This window comes from Hemiscyllium ocellatum, chromosome 7, assembly GCF_020745735.1.
Source record: "Hemiscyllium ocellatum isolate sHemOce1 chromosome 7, sHemOce1.pat.X.cur, whole genome shotgun sequence".
Classification (NCBI taxonomy): domain Eukaryota; kingdom Metazoa; phylum Chordata; class Chondrichthyes; order Orectolobiformes; family Hemiscylliidae; genus Hemiscyllium; species Hemiscyllium ocellatum.
In genome coordinates, this window is record NC_083407.1 from 9,919,761 (window position 1) to 9,933,361 (window position 13,601).

A 13,601-nucleotide genomic window follows, 5' to 3' on the forward strand; every position below is an offset into this window, starting at 1 on the left:
GGGGGCATAGCCTTAAAATAATGGGGAGCAGGTTTAGGACTGAGTTGAGGGTGTGTATGTGCATGTGGGTGTGTGATGTGAGTGTATATGTGCATTTCGGCATGTAATGTGGGTGTATAGGCCGGCAGCATTCTCAAAGATCCATCCCACCCTGGCAATGTTTTTCTACAACCTCTACCATCGGGCAGAAGGTACAGAAGCCTGAACATGCACCAGCTGTTTTCGAAACAGTTTCTACCCTACTGTAGTTAGAATACTGAATGGACTCACAAACTCTTATCATTCGCCTGTATCTGTGTTTTTGTTTTGCTGCTGTTTACCTATTATTTACTGTCTACGCTACTTAAATATGTCATCTGCCTGCATTGCTCGCAAGACAAAGCTTTTCACTGTGCCTTGGTACATGTGACAATAAATTCAATTCAATTCAATTCATACTAGGATGCTACCTGGACTGGAAGATTTGAGTTATAAGGAGAGGCTTGTTAGAATCATAGAGATGTACAGCATGGAAACAGACCCTTCGGTGTGTGATCTGCCTATATTACTCACACTGTGCCTTGGTACATGTGACAATAAATCCAATTCAATTTTCTGTGGTTAAAAACTATCAAGGGAGTCCAGGCAATTACAGTTAACAAAAATGAGGCAAATACCCCACCTAGTGGAAATCAGAGGAACTGTTGGCAGGTGATTTGGTGTCGGGTGAACTGTTTTCTCACACACAGTTGCCACACTCTCCTTTAGAGTGAGGTTGAGTGTTGGTGGCAGTTTAAACTGACAGTCACCACACCCCATGACCCTGCTGCCTACAACACTTAAGATGCAGATCCAGGTGCTTAGTGAAAGATGAGGAGAAGCCGGTGTTGGACTGGGGTGGGCAAAGTTAAAAACCACATAACATCAGGTTATAGTCCAACAGGTTTATTTGGAAGCACTAACTATCGGAGCACTGCTCCTTCGCCAGGTAGCTTCCAAAAGCGCTCTGAAAGCTTGTACTTTCAATAAACTGTTGGATTATAATCTGGTATGGTGTGATTTTAACTTTTGGAAAGAGTTAAGGGTTTCTGCATTCACCACTAGCTCAGGCAGTGGACTCCAGGGACTCACCACCCTCTGTGTGAAAATATGTTTCCTCTTGCCCCCTCCAATCCTCTGCCACTCGGCTTGCATCAATGACCCTTGGTGATTGAACTGTCTGCCAAGGGAAACAGGTTCCTCCTGTGCACTCTATCTTTACCTTTCATGATTGTACATCTCACAATCATGTCACAAGTTCTGCTCACCCTGTTTTAGGAAGGATATTATTAAGCTGGAGAGAATTCAGAATAGATTTACCAGGGACTGGAGAGTTTGAGCTATAAGGAGAGGCAGGATAGGCTGAGGCTTCTTTCACTGGAGAATAGGAGGTTAAGGAGTGACCTTACAGAGATTTATAAAATCATGAGGGGTATAGATAAGTTGAATGGCAGGTGTCTTTTCCCTAGGGTGGGGGATTTCAAGACAAGGGATCACATTTTTAAGGTGAGAGGAGAAAGATTTCAAAAGGTCCAGAACTAGAGGGGCATAGGTTTAGGTGAAAGGGGAAAGATATAAAAGAGACCCAAGGGGCAACTTTTTCACGCAGAGAGTGGTACATGTATGGAATGAGCTGCCAGAGGAAGTGGTGGAGGCTGGTACAATAACAACATTGAAGAGGCATTGGGATGGGTATATGAATAGGAAGGGTTTGGAGGGATATGGGCTGGGTGCTGGCAGGTGGGACTAGATTGGGTTGGGATATCTGGTCGGCATGGATGGGTTGGACCGAAGGGTCTGTTTCCGTGCTGTGCATCTCTATGACTCTATGACATGAGGGGCAATTAATTTTACACAGATAGTGATTAAGGTGTGGAATGAACTTCTGGAGGAAGTAATGGATATGGGTATAGGTACGTTTAAAATACATTTGGATAAGTACATGAGTAGGAAAGGTTTGCAGGGATATGGGCCAGGAGCAGGCAGGTGGGACTATGGTTGGGATTATGGTCGGAGCGGACTGGTTGGACCGAAGCGTCTGTTTCTGTGCTGTATGACTCCAGGTGTGCATGGTAAGTTCAGCTGATGCTGGAATTGAGCCCATACTTTGGCATCAGCAAGTATTCCAGCCAGCTGAGCTAACCTACCCTCACCACACAACCTACAGCATAGAGACAGCTCTGGGAGAGTGTTAATGTCCCCGTATCACCACCTTCCTACTCTCTTTGTCCCCAGCCCGCAAATTCCCAACCTCCCCACCACCACCCCCCAACCCCGTTACCACTGGCTAGACTAGTTCAGGTCTTGAACTAAACAAATCAATTTGTTAGATTATTCCCTGTGGCAATGACGGCTTCCAACCTCACCATACTCAATTTAAGGAAACTCTTTTCAAATTCACTGGACCACAAAAACCAAAAGAACTGCGGACGCTGGAAATCAGCAACAAAATCAGAAATTGCTGGAAAAGCTCAGCAGTTCAGGCAGCACCCATGGAGAGAAATCAGAGAGTAATGTTTCAGGATGAGAGACCCCCAGAATTCCAGTTATTTTCATGCTGCCTTGTTTTCCCACAAGTAGAAACAGTTTTCTCTACCTGAAGCACATGGAAAACGTTCAGTCCAAAGGCTTGCATTTCTGTAGCACCTCTAATGACCTCAGAATGTCCCAAAGCGTCACAGGGCAAATCAGTGTGCTTCAGTGGGCCACAAATTGTCTCAATTCAATTCAGAACAGAACTCGGTTCCGAGGAGCGGGACCTGAAGCTGAGGGTTCTAACTCAGAGTCACCCCATTGAATGAGTTAACAAAATAAGAGCAGTTAGGTTTCGGAATGGACTGCTTATAGAGGTTGGTACCAGGTGAATAATACCAGAGCTGAAAATGTGTTGCTGGAAAAGCGCAGCAGGTCAGGCAGTATCCAAGGAACAGGAGATTCGACGTTTCGGGCATAAGCCCTTCTTCAGGAAGAAGGGCTTGTGCCCGAAATGTCGAATTTCCTGTTCCTTGGATGCTGCCTGACCTGCTGCGCCTTTCCAGCAACACATTTTCAGCTCTGATCTCCAGCATCTGCAGACCTCACTTTCTCCTCGTATAATACCAAAACCCAAGTTGGGGGAAAAGGCAAGAGATTGACACTAAGTTAAAATACTCAGAGAGTCAGTGTGGCTCAGTGGTTAGCACAGCTGCCTCACAGGCCAGGGACCTCGGTTCGATTCCAGCCTCAGGCGACTGTCTGTGTGGAGTTTGCACATTTCCCTGTGTCTGCATGGATTTCTTCTGGGTGCTCTGGTTTCCTCTCACAGTCACAAAGATGTTCAGGTTAGGTGAATTGGCCATGCTAAATTGCCTGTTGCGCTCAGTGATGTGTCGATTAGACTCATTAGTAGAGTAATAGGGTAGGGGGAATGGATCTGGGTGGGATATTCGTTGGAGGGTTAGTGTGGACTTGTTGGGCCAAATGGCCTGTTTCCACACGTCATGATTTGGAGATGCCAGTATTGGACTGGGGTGTACAAAATTAAAAATCACACAACACCAGGTTATAGTCCAACAGGTTTAATTGGAAGCACTAGCTTTCAGAGCACAGCTCCTTCATCAGGTTGACGAACTACCTGACAAAGGAGCAGTGCTTCCAAATAAACCTGTTGAACTATAACCTGGTGTTGTGTGATTTTTAACTTTGTTTCCACACTGTAGGGGTTCTACCGTTTAACAATGAGGCCTCAAGTAGGAGTTGATCCTGCAGGTCTCACACTGTACAGTAGATGGCAGCAGAAACTACTTTTATGAATAGGGGCAGAGATTACAAGAGCAGCAAGGTGATGTTTGAACTGGTGAGATCGCAGCTGGACTATTGTATACAGAGATATTACAGCACACAAGGGGCGGGTAATGACGATAGAAACTCATAGGACTGTGGGCAAATTACTGACATAGCCGGGAGAAGTTGACAGACAGGAACCTCGATTATCCAGCATTCGATTAACTGAATTTCAGATTATCCGAACATGATTGCAAAGTCCCGATGCGTGGCTAACTACGTTATCCGGCATCGATTATCTAGCATTCGATTAACTGAATTTCAGATTATCCGAACATGATTGCAAAGTCCCGATGCGTGGCTAACTACGTTATCCGGCATCGATTATCCGGTATTCAATTAACCGAATGACATACTCACCACCTGTGTCCTTCGGATAGTCGGTTTTCCTCTGTAATAGGCAAGTAGGAGGAAGTGAGGACTGCAGATGCTGGGGATCAGCGTCAAAACATGTGGTGCTGGAAAAGCACAGCCGGTCAGGCAGCACCGGAGGAACAGGAGAGTCAATGTTTCGGGCATAAGCCCTTCATCTGGAATATCAGAATTCCTGATGAAGACCTTATGCTGGGAACATGGACTGTCCTCTCCTCGGATGCTGCCTGACCGGCTGTGCTTTTCCAGTGACACACATTTTTAGATACGGGTAAGATGTGACCAGTGGTGTGCCACAAGGATCTGTGTTAGAGACTCAATTATTTAAATTATTTATTAACGACTTGGCAAGTCATTTGTGAAGGCACAGAGTTATCCGGCATTGGGGTCACTGTGAACGATAGCATTAAATTTCAAAGGGACACTGATGGACTGAATGATTGGGTAAAATTGTGACAAGTGGATTTCAATGTAGGCAAGTGTGAGATTATCCATATTAGACCAATAAAGGATAGATCAGGGTACTTTCTAGATGGTGTGAAGTTAAATATAATGGATGTCCACAGGGTCTGGTATGGGATGGGGGAGGTGGGGATGTTCAGGTTCAGAGATCTTTAAAATGATACAAACAAGTGCAGAAAATAATCAAGAAGGCTAAAGCTGGCCTTTCTATCTAGAGGACTAGAGTGCAAGGATGCACAAGTTATGCTGCAGTTATACAAAACCCTGGTTAGGGCCCAATCCGAGTGCTGGGAGCAGATCTGAGCACCACACCTCAAGGAGGATAGATTGGCCTTGGAAGGAATACAACACGGATTTACAAGAATGGTACCTGGGCTACACGGCTTATCAGGAGAGATTATTCACATTAGGCCTGTTTTCTCAAGAATTTAGAATGTTAAGGGATTGATCTGATTGAAGTCTTCAAGATATTAGTAGGAAAAGACAGGGCAGATAAAGAGAAACTATTTCTGCTGGTTAGGGATTCTGAAACTAGGGGCATAGTCTGAGAGTTCGGGTCAGACCCTTCAGGAGCGATGTTAGGAACCACTTTGACACACAAAGCTGGACAATGTTTGGAGCTCTCTTCCACAGATGGTCATTGATGCCAGACCAGTTGTTAATTTTAAATCTGAGATAGATCATTTTTTGTTCAGCAAATTTTTTGCTATGGGATACGGGACACAGGCAGGTATGTGGAGTGAAGCCACAGATCAGCCATGATTTCATTGAATGTTGGAACAAGGCTCGAGGGGCTGAATGGCTTACTGTTGTCCCTATGTTCCTTTCACCTTGTAAAATATCCCCTTTGGCATTGCACAAGAGAGGTAACGGTTTAAAAATCCAAACTAAGCCAGGGATGAGAGATGAGTACACATGATCTAAGTCACACAAACATGTGTCTGTCATGTCTCAGTTGATGTTTACTATCCCATCCCTGTGACTAGGAAGCTGATTTGTGTTCTGCTTGAGTGCAGGGATTTGAGGCTGCCTTCCTGGTGAAGTACCGAGGGAGCACTGCACTGTCAGAGATCCCTCTGTCGGATGAGACATTACACTGAGACTCTATCTGCCTGCTCAGATACGTTTAAAAATGTATCATTTCGATAATGAGTAAAGATATAATATTTATTTTGTGATCGACATTACAATTATTAACAGATTATCTGGCTTGTGAAAATTAGTCATTAATCAAAATTGTGAAAACTGAATACAGGGGGGACCCCATTTATGAGTGTCTGCTTCCAGGCACTTGTACTTGTGAATGCAAGCCCAGACTGGGGTGTAATTTTAAAGATCTGATTCCTGTAATCACAAGGGGCTGTTTTCTATTGGCCTGCACTCTGTTCCAACTTGTGTACAAACCCAACTTACAAATGGACTCAAGAGCAGAACCCATTCCCAACCCAGGGACTGTACCCGTGTAGGGTCATTATTACCTCGCTGCTTATGGGATCTTTCCGTGCACAAAATGGCTGCTGCATTGTCTCCTGTGGCTAAACATATTCAGAAGCACTTCATTGGTTGTAAAACCTTTGTTGAGATGTATGGTAGTCATGAAAAGTGCCATGTTAATGCAAATCTGGCACAAGCATGTTACAATTTGCAATTATATAGCAACCCTCTAGTCCTCAGAACCTCCCAGAGCACTTTTTAACCAATGAATTACTATAACTGAATTTTGAAAAGCTTTCAGTGCAATGTATTTAAACTGCATCGGTTAATTGGTGGATAGCAGACGAGTACCAGTGGTGTGATTTCTAGAGCTGTTGGAAAAGGCCAGGAATTCAGGCAGATATCTTTGCTACTCTTTGTAATAGTGACCTTAATTGTTCACACAGTTCAAATCTTCAGCTGGAGAATCAGGGCCTCCAAAAACACTCCCCGTGTCTGCGTGGGGTTCCTCCCGGTGCTCCAGTTTCCTCCCACAACCCAAAGATGTGCAGGTCCGGTGAATTGGCCAGGCTAAATTGCCCATAGTGTTGGGTGCATTAGTCAGAGGGAAGTAGGTCTGGGTGGGTTACTCTTCGGAGGGTCGGTGCAGACTTGTTGGACCGAAGGGCCTGTTTCCACACTGCAGGGAATCTAAAGTAATCATATCTAAAATAAAATCATTGTCAAAGGAAGGGCCTGATAGGAGAAGCTGCAGAGAAAATGGGAACATGGAAATGAGCTTGGCTGTGCTTTCTTTCTGTCTTGCTGGGTCCACTACTTTTCATCATTTATATAAATGATTTGGGTGTGAACATAGGAGGTATAGTTAGTATGTTTGTAGATGACACCAAAGTCGGATGTTTAGTGGACAGCGAAAGAAGGTTACCTCAGAGCACAACAGGATCCTGACCAGTTGGGCTAATGGGCTGAGAAGTGGCAGATGGAGTTTTAATTTAGATAAATGTGAGGTGCTGCATTTTGGAAAGGCAAATCAGGGCAGGACTGATAAACGTAATGGTAAGGTCCTGGAGAATGTTGCTCAAAAACGAGACCTTGGAGTGCAGGTTCATAGTTCTTGAAAGTGGAGTCCCAGGTAGACAGGGTAAAGAAAAACGCATTTGGTATGCTTTCCTTTATTGGTCAGAGTATTGAGTAAAGGAGTTGGGAGGTCATGTTCCAGCTGTACATTGGTTAGGCCACTGTTGGAATATTGTGTGCAATTCTGGTCTCCTTTTGATCAGAAAGATGTTGTGAAACTTGAAAGGGTTCAGAAAAGATTTACAAGGATGTTGCCAGAGTTGGAGGGTTTGAGCTACAGGGAGAGGCTGAACAGTTTTTGCTGCAAACGTTTCGTTCCCTGGCTAGGGAACATCATCAGTGCTGTTGGAGCCTCGTGTGAAGCGCTGCTTTGATGTTTCTTCCGGTATTTATAAATACCGGAAGAAACATCAAAGCAGCACTTCACACGAGGCTCCAACAGCACTGATGATGTTCCCTAGCCAGGGAACGAAACGTTTGCAGCAAAAACTTCCAGCTCGGCGAGCAGAACCACAACAACGGATACCCGAGCTACAAATCTTCAATCAGATTTTAAAGAGGCTGAACAGGCTGGGGCTGTTTTCCCTGGAGCATTGGAGGTTGAAGCGTGACCTTTATAGAGGTTTACAAAATCATGAGGGGCATGAATAGGATAAATAGACAAAGTGAAGGATTCAATAACGAGAGGTCAGGCATTCAAGGTGAGAGGTGGAAAGTTTAAGGGGGATACACATGGCAAGTACTTCACACAGAGGATGGTGAGCGTCTGGAACGGATTGCCAGCAGAGGTGGTAGAGGTAGGCACGGTAGACTCATTTAAGATGCATCTGGACAGATGCATGAGTAGGTGGGAGCAGAGGGATACAGATGCTTAGGAATTGACCTACAGGTTTAGACAGTACATTTGGATTGGCTCAGACTTGAAGGGCCAAAGGGCCTGTTCCTGGGCTGTAAATTTTCTTTGTTCTTTGTTCTTTTTGTCTTTTCCCTGGGGTAAGGGGAGTCCGAAACTAAAGAGTGTAAGTTTAAGATAAAAGGGGAGAGATTTAAAAGGGACCTAACAGGCAGCTTTTTCATGCAGAGGGTGGTGCGCGTATGAAATGAGCTGCCAGAGGATGAGGTGGAGGCTGGTACAATTGCAACATTTAAGAGGCATCTAGATGGGTACATGAATAGGAAGGGTTTGGAGAGATACGGGCCAAAAGCTGGCAGATGGGACTAGATTAATTCAGGATACCTGATCAGCATGAACAGGTTGGACCAAAAGGTCTGTTTCCAAGCTGTGTACCTCTATGACTCTATGACTCTTGCTGGATGTTTCCAGTGAGATTTCGTTCCAGAATGACCAAGCTCTGCCACTTCACCATTTCACCACCAGGTGTCAGTGTGCTCCACAGATTGACCCATAGAGTTTGCCAGAGAGATTGGAGCATTCCACAGAAGCACATCTCGGGGCTGTACCCTCAGCTGGATCTACGTTTCCCCTTTTGATCTTTTAGTTGTATGGGAATCAGTGTCCGCCTGGTTCCAGCTGGCAGTGTTCTCACCTTGGAGCCCCTGAGTCCCCACAGCAGAGACAGGAGCAGTGAGCCTGAGGTGCTATTCCCCAGTGCAGTACAGCACTAGGAAGAGCCATTGAGATCGCCCTTTTGACTCTGGCCAATATTCTGTTTTACTTTTTGATGGGGCATAGAAACATAGAAGATAGGAGCAGGAGGAGGCCATTCTTCCCTCAGAGGGAAATCAGGAGGGCAAACAGGGGGACATGAGATAGCTTTGGCAAATAGAATTAAGGAGAATCCAAAGAGTTTTTACAAATACATTAAGGACAAAAGGGTAACTAGGGAGAGAATAGGGCCCCTCAAAGATCAGCAAGGCAGCCTTTGTGTGGAGCCGCAGAAAATGGGGGAGATACTAAATGAATATTTTGCATCAGTATTTACTGTAGAAAAGGATATGGAAGATATAGACTGTAGGGAAATAGATGGTGACATCTTGAAAAATGTCCATGTTACAGAGGAGGAAGTGCTGGATGTCTTGAAACACATAAAAGTGCATAAATCCCCATAACCTGATCAGGTGTACCCTCGAACTCTGTAGGAAGCTAGAGAAGTGATTGCTGGGCCTCTTGCTGAGATATTTGTATCATCGATAGTCACAGGTGAGGTGCCAGAAGACTGGAGGTTGGCTAACGTGGTGAACTAGGGAACTGGCCAGGGAACTATAGACCAGTGAGCCTGACCTCGGTGGTGGGCAAGTTGTTGGAGGGAATCCTGTGGGACAGGATGTACATGTATTTAGAAAGGCAAGGACTGATTAAAGATAGTCAACATGACTTTGTGTGTGAGAAATCATGTCTCACAAACTTGATTGAATTTTTTGAGAAGTAACAAAGAGGATTGATGAGGGCAGAGCAGTAGATGTGATCTATATGGACTTCAGTCAGGCATTTGGCATGGGAGACTGATTAGCAAGGTTAGATCTCATGGAATACAGAGAGAACTAGCCATTTGGATACACAACTGGCTCAAAGGTAGAAGACAGAGGGTGGTGGTGGAGGGTTGTTTTTTAGTCTGGAGGCCTGTGACCAGTGGAGTGCCACAAGGATCGGTGCTGGTTCCTCTACTTTTCATCATTTATATAACACTCAATACCTTTATATTTTAATGACTGGCCAGGGCAATTCTACCTATGGTAGTGTCTATTTGGCTTGTCTCAGTCCAGTTTCTAATCAATGTTGATGCCAAATATTTTTGGGGGGAATAGGTTGGGCTGGGATTGATCATTAACCCTGAGCAGGATTGGAGTAAGTATTTTCCCAAGTCCAAATGGTTGCTTTGTTTCACACTTTTCAAAAATTTGAAAAGAAACAACTAATAAATATTTTTTAAACCTTGCCATTTTTACCTATTTTCTATCCAACCTACTCGGGGATGTTATTACTAACCTCGAGAACAGCTGGCGATTTGAACCTTGGATCACCTAGTTTAGGGGTGGAGCATTACCACTGTGCTCCAACAGGGTGTCCTGCTCAGGGATGGCATTACGCACAATTGGAGTAGGTGAGACTTGAAGCCAGCCCTCCTGTTCCAAAGATAGGGACATTACCACTGCAGCACAAGAGACCTGGAGGAAATAATGTTTTGGGTGTAGGCACTTTGGGATTGTGCATAAAGAGTGGCGTGGGGGCTCAGTGGTTAGCACCACTGCCTCACAGCATCAGGAACCTGGGTTCAATCTCAGCCTACGGAGACTGTCTGTGTGGAGTTTGCACATTCTCCCCGTGTCTGCGTGGTTTCCCTCTGGGTGTTCCAGTTTACGTTGTGCAGACTAGGTGAACTGGCCATGTTAAATTACCCATAGTATTCAGGGACGTGTAGGTCAGGGTGGATTGGCTGTGCTAAATTGCCCATAGTATTCAGGGATGTGTAGGTTAGGGTGGTTTGGCCGTGCTAAATTGCCCATAGTGTTCAAGGATGTGTAGGTTAGGTTGTATTGGCGGTGCTAAATTGCTCATAGTGGTCAAGGATGTGTTGGTTAGGGTGGGTTGGCTGTGCTAAATAGAGTCATAGAGTCATAGAGATGTACAGCATGGAAAAAGACTCTTCGGTCCAACCCGTCCATGCCGACCAGATATCCCAACCAGGATATCTAATCCCACCTGCCAGCACCTGGCCCATGTCCCTCCAAATCCTTCCTATTCATATACCCATCCAAATGCCTCTTAAATGTTGCAATTGTACCAGCCTCCACCTAGCAGCTCATTCCATACCCATACCACCCTGTGTGTGAAAACATTGCCCCTTAGGTATTTTTTATATCTTTCCCCTCTCACCCTAAACCTGTGCCCTCTAGTGCTGGACTCCCCGACACCAGGGAAAAGACTTTGCCTATTTACCCTAACCATGCCCCTCATAATTTTGTAAACCTCTATAAGGTCACCCCTCAGCCTCCGACGCTCCAGGGAAAACAGCCCCAGCCTGTTCAGCCTCTCCCTGTAGCTCAGATCCTCCAACCCTGGTGACATCCTTGTAAATCTTTTCTGAACCCTTTCAAGTTTCACAACATCTTTCCGATAGGAAGGAGAGCAGAATTGCACACAATATTCCAACAGTGGCCTGACCAACGTCCTGTACAGTCGCAACATAACCCCAACTCCTGTACTCAATACAAACATACCAAACGCCTTCTTCACTGTCCTATCTACCTGCGACTCCACTTTCAAGAAGCTATGAACCTGCACTCCAAGGTCTCTTTGTTCAGCAACACTCCCTAGGACCTTACCATAAAGTGTATAAGTCCTGCTGAGATTTGCTTTCCCAAAATGCAGCGCCTCGCATTTTTCTGAATTAAATTCCATCTGCCACTTCTCAGCCCAATGGCCCATCTCATCACAATCCTGTTGTAATCTGAGGTAACCCTCTTAGCTGTCCACTACATCTCCAATTTTGGTGTCATCTGCAAACTTACTAACTGTGCCTCTTATGCTCGCATCAAATCATTTATATAAATGATGAAAAGTAGTGGATCCAGCACCGATCCTTGTGGCACTCCGCTGGTCACAGGCCTCCAGTCTGAAAAACAACCCTCCACCATCACCCTCTGTCTTCTACCTTTGAGCCAGTTCTGTATCCAAATGGCTATTTCTCCCTGTATTCCATGAGATCCAATGTTGCTAATCAATCTCCCATGGGGAACCTTGTTGGATGCCTTCCTGAAGTCCATATAGATCACATCTACCGCTCTGTCCTCATCAATCTCCTTTGTTGCTTCTTCAAAAAACTCAATCAAGTTTGTGAGATATGATTTCCCACGCACAAAGCCATGTTGACTATCCCGAATCAGTCCTTGCCTTTCCAAATACATGTACATCCTGTTCCTCAGGATTCCCTCCAACAACTTGTCCACCATTGAGGTCAGGCTCACCGATCTATAGTTCCCTGGCTTGTCTTTACCGCCCTTCTTAAACAGTGGCACCACCTTTGCCAACCTCCAGTCTTCCTCACCTGTGACTATCGATGATACAAATATCTCAGCAAGAGGCCCAGCAATCACTTCTCTAGCTTCCCACAGAATTCTCGGATACACCTGATCAGGTCCTGGGGATTTATCCACCTTTAACCGTTTCAAGACATGCAGCACTTCCTCCTCTGTAATCTGGACATTTTGCAAGATGTCATCATCTATTTCCCTACAGTCTGTATCTTCCATATCCTTTTCCACAGTAAATACTGATGCAAAATATTCATTTAATATTGCCCATAGTATTCAGGGATGTGTAGGTTAGAACATAGAACATAGAACATTACAGTGCAGTACAGGCCCTTCGGCCCTCGATGTTGCGCCGACCTGTGAAACCAGTCTGAAGCACATCCCACCCACACTATTCCATGTACATCCATATGCTTGTCCAATGACGACTTAAATGTACTTAAAGTTGGCGAATCTACTACTGTTGCAGGCAAAGCATTCCATACCCTTACTACACTCTGAGTAAAGAAACTACCTCTGACATCTGTTTTATACCCATCTCCCCTCACTTTAAAGTTGTGTCCCCTCGTGTTTGCTGTTCCCATACTTGGAAAAAGGCTCTCCCTGTCCACCCTATATAACCCTCTGATTATCTTATATGTCTCTATTAAGTCACCTCTCAACATTCTTCTTTCTAACGAGAACAGCCTCAAGTCCCTCAGCCTTTCCTCGTAAGACATTCCTTCCATACCAGGCAACATCCTAGTAAGTCACCTCTGCACCCTTTCCAAAGCTTCCACATCCTTCCTATAATGAGGTGACCAGAGCTGTACACAATGCTCCAAGTGTGGCCATACCAGAGCTTTGTACAGCTGCAGCATAACCTCCTGGTTCCGGAACTCAATCCCTCTATTAATAAAGGCCAAAACAGTATGTATTCTTAACAACCCTGTCAACCTGGGTGGCAACTTTCAGGGATCTGTGTACATGGACACCGAGATCTTTCTGCTCATCTGCACTCCCAAGAATCTTCCATTAACCCAGTACTTTGCAGTCCAGTTACTCCGACCAAAGTGTATTACCTCCACTTATCCACATTAAACTCCATTTGCCACCACTCAGCCCAGCTCTGCATCTTATCTATCTCTCTCTACAACCTACTACATCCTTCATCACTATCCACAACTCCACCAGCCTTCGTGTCGTCCGCAAATTTACTAACCCAACCTACTAAACCTTCATCAAGGTCATTTATAAAAATGACAAACAGCAGTGGACCCAACACCGACCCTTGCGGTATGCCGCTAGTAACTGGACACCAAGATGAACATGTTCCATCAACTACAACCCTCTGTTTTCTTTCAGCAAGCCTATTACTGATCCAAACTGTTATGTCTCCCATAATCCCATTCCTCCGCATTTTGTATAATAGCCTACTGTGGGGA

At 45.1% G+C, this 13,601-nt stretch overlaps 1 protein-coding gene across 1 annotated transcript in view; it reads right to left on the minus strand.

Annotated features, from left to right (window-relative positions):
* slc23a3 (solute carrier family 23 member 3) overlaps positions 1 to 13,601 on the minus strand; it is a 73,102-nt gene that overhangs the window by 23,369 nt on the left and 36,132 nt on the right. The window lies entirely within an intron of this gene.